Raw genomic sequence first — 12,063 nt, 5'->3', positions numbered from 1 at the left:
AGACCCAGGCTCTGCAGGGCCCCGAGGAGGGGCCGAGTGGGGCGGGGAGGGGGCCCGGGGAGGGGGGGCTCCGCACGCCCTCCGAGCAGGGCCGGGACTGAGCGTCCGGTGGCAGGGCGCCGCCGATGGGGGCCCTCCCGGCGCGGAGCGCGGCCCGGGCATTGTCTCCCCGGCGCGATGCAGGAAAGTTCCCCGCCGATCCTGGAACCTGGCCCGGCCTCCCGGGCCCGCAGGTCCCCGGACCCCGGTCAGGCGGGGACGAGGCGCTGCCTGCAGACCCCAGGCCACTTGCTCAAAGCAGATGAAACCCAAGGCGGGAAGGATTCCCGCTCGCTCGGGGCTTGGTGTTTGCTCCCAGGAGCCTGGGAAGTGGCTTGTGATTGAACGCGTGTGCATTTGGGGACCTGCTGCATTTTCTAAGAGCGACTTGAAGTTTAAAAGAAAAAAGTCCCCGGCGTCTGGCGTTCTGCGGTTTCAGCCATCCCGAGCGTCCTCGGGCATTCCTGCCGCGGTTTCCTTTCATAATTTATTTTTCCACTAGGCAGGGGGGTGGGGGTGCAGGGCCGAGGCCAGATGATCGTTAACGCGACCTCTGCTTTACCTGCACCGATGAGAAAGAACAAGAACTTTCTCCCGCTTTTCCCACAGACTCGGTCAGGTTGTCTTGGCATCCTGGGCTCTGGGAGGCCGGGCAGGGCAGGGCTGGGCCGCTGAGTAATTATTGTTGGGGATTGCAAAGCGTGACCGAGTATCGAGGCCAGTTTTCTCTCCATGGCAGCCGTTACCCCAAGGCCTTTCTGATTTGCAATTGGAGGGTCAGAGTAAAGTAGGAAGATGCAGGTCTTCTGGAAGCATCAGATTTCAACCTCTAAGGAAGAAAAAAGGATCTTGGAGAACAGCTGTTTGAGCCCCTTCTTGTTATACAGATGAGGCTGGGAGAGGTGCAGTGATGTACCCAAGGTCACATGGCCTCTCTCCTCTCACTGTGCCGGTTTGTGATCTGTCAGACTTGCATCACTTGGAAATGTCTTCTTTATATTTATCACCTTTCTTGTTTAGTGTCTTGTTCTGTCGTATCTGTTACCACTATTTTAAAATATAGGCTGTTATCTCAAACCACATATTTTGAGATAAAGAGTTAAAAAAAAATTCTCTAACCCATGCTGTTCAGCCACTAACTGGATTTGGAGATTCAGCCACCAAATGGATTTGGAATATAAAAATGGGTGGCTTATTACATAGGGAATTACTTCTCTTGCTCCCATTCCTTTGTGAAAAATAGAACCTCCCAGGTCCAAAAAAAGGGCAGCGTCTCAGCACACAATGTACCCTGCGGTACTCTCCAGACTTGATTCTCAGCCCTCCTGTATCTTGTGAGCGAAGCAGCCCATCTATTTTCCTCCGAATGGCTGGGTTTTCAATTTTAGTATGTGGTAATGTTGGAGAAAAAGGACTTTTTCACCAGCTTGCCATTTGGTGAAGGAAACTGAAATTCTCTCCACCTCCCCAATCCTCACCAGCCACAGTGAGCCAGATTTTCAAAATCAGCTGGAGCCTTTCAGGCCCCCAGATGCTGTGTGCACCCAAACGGGGGCCTCCCCAGCCTCCTGCCAGTCGGCATCTCCAGGCTGCACCCCGGTGGCTGAAGTCCGGAGGAAAGAAGTGACTTTGCCTAGACCCTGCCTCCCATTCTCATTTTCCCCTCCTGTGTCGCTTCCTCCCACTTCTCTCCCACCCACTGTATCTGGCACGGGCTCAAGAAGAAGCCTTTTCTATGGGATGCACGAGTCATTCCCACATAAGCAGTAGTAACAATGACAGCTAGCACTTCCGGAGCCCTTGCTGTAAGCCCTAGACGTGTTACCTCCTCAGAAGTCCCGAGGAGGCGAGGGAGCCCCTTTGGGAGCCTTGCCCAGAAGGGACAGCATTTTTCAGATTCATCTGGAATGGTCGTGCTTCCATCACCCAGTGTGCATTGCTGAGTGGCTCCCCTGTGGGAGGTGCCAGTTGTGCAAAGATGGATGAGACCCTGGGTTCAAGGCCTTCTATTTCCAGCCTCATCTTTCAGTGTCAGCCTCACACCTTCTCTTTTCATTAGTCTACTCCACATGCCAAGCAGTGTGGGAAGTCCGGACGAACCAGGTAGGCCTGGCCCTACCCTCATGGAGCTTGTATTCCAGTAGAAGAGCGAGGCAAAAGTAAAGAAGCAGGTACCTTCTAACAGATGAAAGGCTGTGATTCTTATTATCGAGGAAACACATGAGGGATCGAAATCATGACCAATGTGAAGTGGGGTGGGAGTGGTCCCAGTTTGGCCAGGGAAAGGCTTCTCCAAGACTAAAGAGTTAAAAGGAACTGGCCAGGCAGAGAGGTTGCAAGAGAGGGATCAGGATGTGCAAAGTCCTCTGTGCACAAAAAGCTTGATGTGTTCCTGGGAGTGAGAAGGGGAGAAGGGGGAGAGCAGAGTGTAAGGGAGTGATGGGGAGAGTGGCATAAGGTGAGGTTTTAGAGGGAGACAGGGGCCAGGTGACACAGCGGGGTCTAGGCCATGCTGGAGAGGTTCCTCCCATCAGAACACAGGGAAGCCTTGGTGAGAGGAGGCCCAGGAGTGGGATTTGATTGACATTTTTAAGAGATTACTGCTTGATGAACTGTTGATCACAGAAGACAGAGAGTAGAAGCAGGGAGTCCAGGTAAGAAACCATTGCACTAATCCAGGAGCCATGGTGAGCTTGGGCCAGGTGTGAGGGGAGGAGGTGGAGAGGTGTCAACCGTTAGACCTTGGAGATAGAATTGGTGGGATTTGGTGATGGATTCAATGAGGGTGAGGCCGGGGGAAGGGCTCCAAGATGATTGTGGCTGGAACAGCTGGGGGTCACTTTGGGAGACAGGGACGACTAGAGGAGGAGCGTGCTCCTGCAGAGAGGAGGCTCCCTGTTGGCCATGCTAAGGCATCCAGGTGGAGTCTGCAGGCAGGCATGGGGGCATGTGGCTCTAGATCCCAGAGGAGACCTAGGGGCTGGAGACACTAATGCAGAAATGGTCAGCCGGAAGCTGAGCACCAGGGTGCTTGCCAGCACACGCACTGCGTCTCCTTTCTCTTACATTCTCCCCCTGCCTGCGATATGCTTCCTCTCTTCCAGGCTGACTCCCACTCACCCTTTAAAATACACTGGTGTCTTCATGCCCTTGAAGATGCCTCTAACTCCCTCCCCCACTGCCAGATCCCTGTGTCTGCCTTCATCCTAGTGTTCCATGGAAGTGACCTTTTTATAGTATCTTGCATCTATGAAAAACTTGGTAAAACTCTTGGAAAAACTGTGCCACATGGTAAGTGCTCAACACATGTTAGCCTCAGTTATTATTATCATCATTCCGAGAGGAGTTAGATAGGCATATAATTGAAATTTATGTTAGGATAAATATGATGACAAATGGCGTATTTGTTTCTTCTTGCTGCTGTAACACATTAACAAATCACCACACACTTAGTGGCTTCACCAACACTAATTTATTCTCGTACAGCGCTGGAGGTCAGAAGTCTGAACTGAGTCTCGCTGGGCTAAACTCAGGGTGTCGGCAGGGCTCTGCCTTCTGGAGGCTCAAGGGAAGACTGTTTCCTTGCCTTTTGTAGCTGCTAGAGGCCTGCATTCCTTGGCTCATGGTCTCCTCCCTCCATCTTGAAAGCCAGCAATGTTGGTCTTAGTTTTTATGCTCCCACCTTTCTGGTTTTCCCTTTGGGCTCCCTGTTCCACTTTTAAGACCTTTTATATTATATCAGGCCACACTCCCCCTCTCCCGGACGTCCCTCACTCCCAGAAACACATCAAGCTCTCTTGTGCATAGAGGACTTTGCATATTCTGGTCCCTCTGCCTGGAATGCACTCCCCATGTAAAACGATGTCCTTGGTTTAAGGTCAACTGATTAGCAACCTTACTTCCATCTTCAGCTTAATTCCCCAAGGCCATGTAGCCTAACACATTTGCAGGTCCTGGGGACTTGGATGGGGACATCTTTGGGAGCTGATGAGGGAAGGTGTGCTGGGAGCGCTGGGGAGAGGAGGCCAGGGAACTCTTCACAACAGTAGTGATGCGTGGGAGGGGTCAGTCTCCACTGTATCCTGACTGTCCTCCCCAAGTTCATTCCTTCACTGTGATGTATTCATTCCTACATTCAAGCTCTTCTCCACCCTGGGCTCCACATGAGGAGTTGGAGTTGAGGATTCATTTTACTGCACTCTTGGGGCTGCAGGCCAAATAGTCTACTTTCAACCCAGGGACACTGCTCTTCTCACTCGGACTCATGAAAAAATGAATTCACCGGCCCATGAAAACGCCCTCCCGGCCCACCGACCCTGTGCCCACTCCCAGGACCGAGTGGGGCGCGGGATGGGTTGGTATTCTCGTTACATGTCTGCTGTGGTTCATTTTCTGCACATCATGAATCCCACCACCTCCACATTTTGTCCACCTAAAACCTTGGTCCCAGAGCCTCAGCCGGCATCCTCAACCTCAGCCAGCCCTGGTCCCCAAGCGGGAGACTCAGGAAAGTGTGTGCCTCTGGCAGGACAAACCCATCCTGACCCTCAGAGGGAAAATAGCTGGAGGGTGAACGGCAGGGAAACACACCACCCGGAGCCAGCATGGATCACTGGTTGAGCGACGACCTATGACCCAGGAGGTCATGGTTCGATTCCCATGCAGGGCACATGCCCGGGTTGTGGGCTTGATCCCCAGTGTGGGGCATGCAGGAGGCAATTGATCAGTGATTCTCATCATTCACGTTTCTATCTCTCTCCCTCTCCCTTCCTCTCTGAAATAATAAAAAAAATATTACTTTTTTTAAAGAAAACACACTATGATGTGTCATGTAGACGTGGCGCTGGGAGGGCTAATTAAGACCAGGTTTCGAGCATCCTCTCAGTTATCTGGAGAAAATGGGCTTCTGTTTCAGAGACTCCCCAGAAACAGCTGGCTCCCTGAGACCGTAGGCACTTGGAGGGCCACAGTAGCTCTGTGGGCCACCAGTGGGCTGGGTTGCAGACTCAGGCCCCTTGCTGCCCAGGTCCCCCTGCCAGCCCCGTCCGTCCCCATCCCTTGGAAATGTCACAAGCCAGCTTGTCTTGGAATATTTTTGGCGTTTCCTCTTCCTCTCCTCCTCTAAGGCAGGAAATGAGAAAGTGCACAGTTAGAAAAACACAAAAGTTAGCAAGCAGTGCATTTCCAACAGAGGGGTCTCGGTTGGAGACAGGTTAAACGCAGGATAAAGAAGAGCGGCCGTCAGCGCTTCGCTCCCCGCCCCCCCTCCCCGCCAACCCCCCATGTGGCAGGGAGTTCTGAAGACCAGGGGGGCGCAGGCACAGGAAGCAGAGAGCGTGGCTTAGCTTGCATTTCCCTCATCAGGGTTAATAATGAATTTCCCATTGAGGATGCTGCCTTCATAACACCCTGCGTGTGGCATACTGGGTGCCTATTTCATTGTAGTTTTGTGTCTAAACAGTTATCCTTTGGCGTAGAAATGCAGAAAGTGATTTTAAAAACACTAGTAAAAGGCCATGAGAGATGCAACTTGCCCTCCAGTGGCTCCGAAGTAAAAAAAAAAAAAAAGATAAATACTGTAAACATTATATGTGAGTGAGAATAAGAGAAAAGAGCAAATGGAGTAAAATACTACTAATCATAGGTGAACGTGGCATATTGGGGTTCTTTGTGCTATTATTACTCTTGACAGAGAACAGGATGGGTGAGTGGAGTGGCTGGTGGACAGGGAGCCAGAGGTTCTGGGGTCTCCCACGGACCCTGCCCTTCCTCCTCCTCTTGCCCTTTCTGCTCCGGGGGGAGAGGATGTCGGGAAAGCCTGCGGCACACGGGTCCCATTCTCCTCTGGAAGTGCCTTTGCTCAGATGGTTGCCTCACCTGCAGACTGAGTGTCTTTTAAGGGGGTTGGGCGGGGGGTGGTGCGGGGGAGGGGCTCTGTCATTCCTCTTGCCCCCTTGTGCCCGCCACATGCAAATGACCACGTGCCTTGGCTTCCCTTGCTCAGCTGTGTTGTCACATTTGTTGAATGTTCTCATCATTGGGTTTTTAACTCCTCTCCGACTCTGTTTTACTTCTAGCAATGTTTGTTGGTTCTCTTTCAGATCATCCTGGCCTTTCATCCTTGGGTCGAATTCTTTCATTAAAGTTTCTCATTCTTACTTTATGTTTTTGTTTTTTTGTGGGTTTTTTTTTAATATTTTATGGATTTTTCACAGAGAGGAAGGGGGAGGGATAGAGAGTTAGAAACATCGATGAGAGAGAAACATCGATCAGCTGCCTCCTGCACACTCCCCAGTGGGGATGTGCCCGGAACCAAGGTACATGCCCTTGACCGGAATCGAACCTGGGACCCTTGAGTCTGCAGGCTGACGCTCTATCCACTGAGCCAAACCGGTCAGGGCTGTTTTTTTGTGTTTTTAAAAATACGTATATTTTTATTATTTCAGAGAAGAAGGGAGAGGGAGAGAGAGCTAGAAACATCAGTGATGAGAGAGAATCATTGATGGGCTGCTTGCCTCCTGTACACCCCACACTGGGGATCGAACTCACAACCAGGGCATGTGCCTTAACCCAGAATTGAATCGTGACCTCCTGGTTCATTCATCGACACTCAACCACTGGGCCATGCGGCTGGGCTCATATCTTGGTTTTGCCCAGGCTGGCAGCCTCTTTCAGATTGCTCTGTTATCGGTTCTCTCATTTCCTGCACCTTCTGGTTTGGGCACAGTGGTGCATACCCCGAAGAGTTCACTTCTCCTGGGCCCTGGACAAGTTTCTGTGATAGCCTTCGGGCTCTGCCTCCGTGCCCAGGGCTTGCTCTAACCGAAGGGCTGCTCTGTTTGGTCAAGAGTTGGGCATCGGGAGCTGTGCTGGCTCCTGCCTCATGTGATGTTCTTTCCCTCAGAAGGCCCCTCTGGAATCCCACAACTGAGGGCTGAGTGGCAGCTGGGGGCCACTGGGGGGTGGAGTTGGTGAATGGCATTGCCTCTGACCCTTGACCTTTTGTCCTCTGCGGCTGCTCCTCTGGATGGAACTTGGGAGCCTCCAGTGATCTGTCCTTTCTTGCCTGAGGTGACCTGGTGGGTGGAGGGTAGAAGCATTTGTCACGATGCAATGGGGAAACAACTGACTTTGTAGTCAATAGAGAGAGCTAATACTCATTGTGTATTAATACATGTCACTCAGCAGTTTTTGTGCATGCATTCATTTAATCCTCATAATAACCCTGTGAAATAGGCATTATCTTTATCCTTATTTTATACAGAAGGAAATTGAGATGCACAGAGGCCAACTAACTTCCCCACGGTCAGGTGACTCATCGGTAGCAAGACTTGAAGCAGTTGGTCTGTGTTCAGTGGCCACACCCTTGACCGTGATGCATTATTATCTCTAAAGACTTGAACTTGAATTCCATGCCCTCGTTCCTCTGTGGCCTTGGGAAGGGTCTGCCCTCAGCCTTTCGCTTGGCCTCCTGAGCTTCAGTTTCCTTTTTGGTAAATTATGTGAGAGCGTGCAGGTTTCCCAACACGGTGTGCAATAAAGCAGTACAGTGAGCGGCTGAGTGCGGGGCACATGATTGGTCCTCACAGAAGTGAGTGGCTTCCTAACAGGATAAGCGTTCTCATTGGCATGACCAATGGCCAGCGGAAACATAAAAGGACGTCAACGTCAAGTCTTTATTGCAAAGACCTTTCCTGCTGACCCGCCTCTGTGCCAGGCTCCTAGGGTGCAAGGATGAAAAATTGAGGTCCCGCACTAAAATTTCTTACAGGTGGTTGACTAGAAGAGAAAGACGTGGAACTGCTTATAATTTAGGACCGATGTCCACATCATGGGAAAGTTACAGAAGAATAGCCACGCGTGTGCAGGGAGGGGAGACAGTGACCCCGGAGGGGTGGTCAGTTCTGGGGGAGGAGGTACCCGGGAGCTCACTCGTCTCAGTAAGTGGGCAGGATCTCAGTAAGTGGACAGAGTGGGGAAGGTCGTTAAGGCTGAGAATAGTCGATCAAAGTCTCTGTGGTAGGAATGTGCTGGTGGTTATCTGGGAGGCCCAAGGAAAATATTTGTCCAAGGGGAAAGGTAAAACTCTGAGTTAAGCCCTAGCTGGTTTGGCTCAGTGGATAGAGCATCAGCCCACGGACTGAAGGGTCCCGGTTCAATTCCGGTCAAGGGCATGAACCTGGGTTGCAGGCTCCATCCCCAGCCCTGGTCAGGATGCGTGCAGGAGGCACCCAACCGACGTGTCTCTCAGATCTATGTTCTTTCTCCCTGTCTCCTCCCATCCCCCCTTCCACTCTCTCTGAAAATCAATAGAAAAATATCCTCAGGTGAGAATGAACCAAAAACACACACACAAAACTCTGAGTTAAAATAAAGAAATAAAGTGCATTTGGGGTTTCTCTCTGGAATAGAGTCATCCTTGCTATTTCCTACCTCTTCCCCCCAAACTCCTGATCTCGAAGAGCGAGCTGCGTGCGGCATTGTTTGTGGGTCTTTCCAGAATAGTCTGTCGTGTGTTTCCTCTCCAGGACACTTACTTCCTCAGCCCTAAAATAGGCCGCAGGAGGGTGGAGCTGTGGGAGCTTTGCCCGCTCCTCTCTGTTGAACGGTGCACTTTGGAGGCGAGTGGGCAAGAGGGTGTAGGGGACGCTGTTGGTTGCTCATCAACCCCCTCCTTCCCCTTCTTTCCTGCTGACACAACACTGATTTCAGCAGTCCAGTCCCAGCCCCACGGGCGAGTCACTGCGGTCCTGTCCCCTTTGACAGTGACTGGGTTAGACACTGAGTGTCCTGGCTCTGAAATATGAAGGAGCATTTGCTGGAGGTGGTGGGGAAAGAGCTTTTCTCCATCCTAAAAAGAGACATTCAGACACAGCCTCTCCTTTGCTATGGGACACGGTGGGGTTGGCATGTGATACCTGGCACTGTGGTTGCCGTCTTGGGACCACGAGGGTGAGCATGTTGAGCGCGTCAGAGCAGAAAGGTGGCAGGAATGAGACACCGACCACCCTACCTTTACACTGTTCGGAGTTTCCTGTTACTTGTAGCCCCAAAAGTGATAAGCAGTGGGATGGCCACTTCACATGACTTCTAGAAGATTCTGGGTCCCTGCACCCTTCCCCACTCCCCCCCTGCTTAGCCATCACTGTGTTAGAAATCCACCACCACATCATACACTTTTACAGTCTTGCTCTTTTTATTTATTTTTTTAAAATATATATTTTATTGATTTTTTACAAAGTGGAAGGGAGAGGGATAGAGAGTTAGAAACATCAATGAGAGAGAAACACCGATCAGCTGCCTCCTGCACACTCCCCACTGGGGATGTGCCCGCAACCAAGGTACATGCCCTTGACTGGAATCGAACCTGGGACCCTTGAGTCAGCAGGCCGGCGCTCTATCCACTGAGCCAAACCAGTTAGGGCAACAGTCTTGCTCTTTTTAAAGAAAAATTTATTTTTATTGATTTCAAAGAGGAAAGCCGGCCGGACCAGTCTTGCCTTTCCCCTCCCGCACCTGAATTGCCCTTTCCCTACCTTCCCCACCTACCCTTTCTGTGAAATCTTTCCTGATCCTCCCTGTTGTATTTATTGTGTTCTTTGAGTCCCTATAACACTTGTTGCCCTTCCCTCGCCCTCTCCCTCCTTCCCTCTCCCCTTTCATTCTTTATGAAGTGCCTACTGTGTGCCAGCTCCTTTGTGAACAGGGCAGACATGCACAGCTCATCGGTGTGTTAGTGCGGTCACCCGAGAACATAAGGTATTCCGGGTGCTTGGGAAGAGGTGCCTGACCCCACCTTGCAGGGAGGGTCACAGACTTGCTACAGGGTGTGTCCTTGAGCTGGGTCCTAGATAATGAGTAGGAATTAGCCGGAAGAAGGGCACAGGGAAGGGAGGGAAACTCTAGGTGTGGAGAGCCACCTACACAAGGATGTAGATGGTAGAAATAGCACAGTTTGTGCTGGGAACTGATATGGCTGGGCCCCAAGGCTTGAGGTGGGTGCATTGGGGTGGAGAAGAAGGCGGGAGCCGCACCCTGAAGCTTGGGCTTTCATTCAAGGCCAGTGAGGGGCCACTGAAGGCTTGAGGCAGGGCAGTGGTCGGACTCCTGCCCTTTAGAAAGATGGTTGAGGGTGAACTTGGGGGAGTCTGGGCGTGAGTGGCCAGGATGGACTGGGGAGTTCCCTAGGCAGTGGACGGGCTTGTTTGGGGATTGGACAGATGCGGGGCCTGGGAGGAGGGAGAGCGTAGATGACCCTGAGCTTCTGGCTTGTCCACGAGGCTGGTCATGTCTGTGTCTGACAAGACTGCCACGTCCCTGGGGTCCTGGCGCTGCCAGTCTGTGCATCCCCTCGAGAGCTGGCTTCCAGAGCCAGTGCAAGACGGGGCGACGGAGAAGCGTGTCTGTTCCTCTCTCCTTTCTTCCTTCTCCTCCCACGACCTCAGCTCTGCCGTTCCTGTGTAAGAGGAAGAGGAAATAGAGCCGTGACGGGGTTTCCCTGATCTCCCTGCTTCCTAGGTCTGAGCCTTGAGCAGATGAAGGACTTTCTCAGAGCCTGTTACCCATGACTTTTCTGTTTGTTCCTCTCCCAGATCAAACCAATTCTGCATCAGCCTGGCCCAGCACCCTCAGTCCAGTCCATCTGCCCATCCCCACGGTTCCCGCTCAGGCCTGGCTTCCAGGTGACCTCCCCTGAGGCATCTGTCGTTTCCCTAACTCACCGCCCTCCCCTTGATCAGTTCTCCAAGCCACTGCCAGGGGGGCTCCCTAAAACTTCAGAGGAGGGTCACCCTCATGTTTGACAAGCTTCAGCCCCCCTCTCCAATACCTGGGTGGTCAGATGAGAAAGAAAGCAGCTGGCTTTTCAGCAGCTCAGACCTGGGATCAGCCTGGACTCTCCGTGTACTTGCTGAGTGCTCTTGGACAAGTCATTTAACTTGCTGAGCCTCTCTTCCTTCACCTGTGAAATAGATGAGTGATGTGTGAGTGAGGAAGTACATTAAAGTGCCTGCCTGAAACACATACACACACACACACACACACACACACACACACACACACACACACACAGGTTTTCTTTCTCCCCTGCAGTCTCATTCATTTCAGTGAATCCTTAGTGCCCGTCCCATAGTAGACCAGGTATGTATCTTTTTTAAAAAATTATATTTTTATTGATTTCAGAGAGGAAGGGAGAGGGGGAGAGAGAGAAAGAAAGAGAGAGAGAGAGAGAGAGAGAGAGAGAGAGAGAGAGAGAGAGAAACATCAATGATGAGAATCACTGATAGGCTGCCTTTTGCACGCCCCCTCCTGGAGATGGAGCCCGCCACCTGGGCATGTGCCCTTGACTGGGAATTGACCTGGGACCTCTTGGTTCATAGATCCATGCTCAACCACTGAGCCACAACAGCCAGACCAGATGCATCTCTTGTGTTTGATGAGTGAATGATTCCTTCCTTCTCTTTTAGCTGAGAGTTTGACAGTCTCTTTTTTGATAAATTTGAGGAATTCTTTCAAGTTGTCCTATAAGGACCCGAAGGAGTGGGGCCCTGATACTAGGGGGTGTTTAATGTGGAGGACGAAATGGAGTTCAAGACTTTAACGTGGCTTCCTGACCCCATGCCCCTCGCCCTTTCCATGCCCCGCCCTATGACTTCCTGGGCCGCCAGGAGCCACCTCCTGGGGCAGGTGCCAGGGTTCCCGGATGTATCATTCTGCAAAAGGGTGGGAGCCCTCCACACAGCTATCATAGACAACAGTGGATTCCAGTGTTTGCATAAGTAGGGCTGCATGAGTCAGTCAGTGAGGTACACATGCGTTTTTCTGGATGAATCTTAATGGACATAACATATGTATGTGTGGGGTGTTCCCATCCTGGAACAGGCTGGGAGCGGGTTGGGGTAAGCTGAGTTCAGCGATGATATTTTAGACTTCGAGTCTGAAGGAAGTAACCGTGCTGAGCATGTGAGAAGGGAGTTGTGTTGGAGCTGAAATAGAAACGGTGCAGAGGGTGGTCCCATCACCAGG

General features: G+C 51.7%; 1 protein-coding gene across 5 annotated transcripts in view; it reads left to right on the top strand.

Moving 5' to 3' along the window:
- ASAP1 (ArfGAP with SH3 domain, ankyrin repeat and PH domain 1) overlaps window positions 1-12,063 on the top strand; it is a 216,462-nt gene that overhangs the window by 363 nt on the left and 204,036 nt on the right. The gene's annotated exons all lie outside the window — the stretch shown is intronic.

This window comes from Myotis daubentonii, chromosome 17, assembly GCF_963259705.1.
Source record: "Myotis daubentonii chromosome 17, mMyoDau2.1, whole genome shotgun sequence".
NCBI classification, from domain to species: domain Eukaryota; kingdom Metazoa; phylum Chordata; class Mammalia; order Chiroptera; family Vespertilionidae; genus Myotis; species Myotis daubentonii.
Note: the sequence above shows the minus strand (reverse complement) of the source record. Positions and strands in the feature narration are given on the sequence as shown.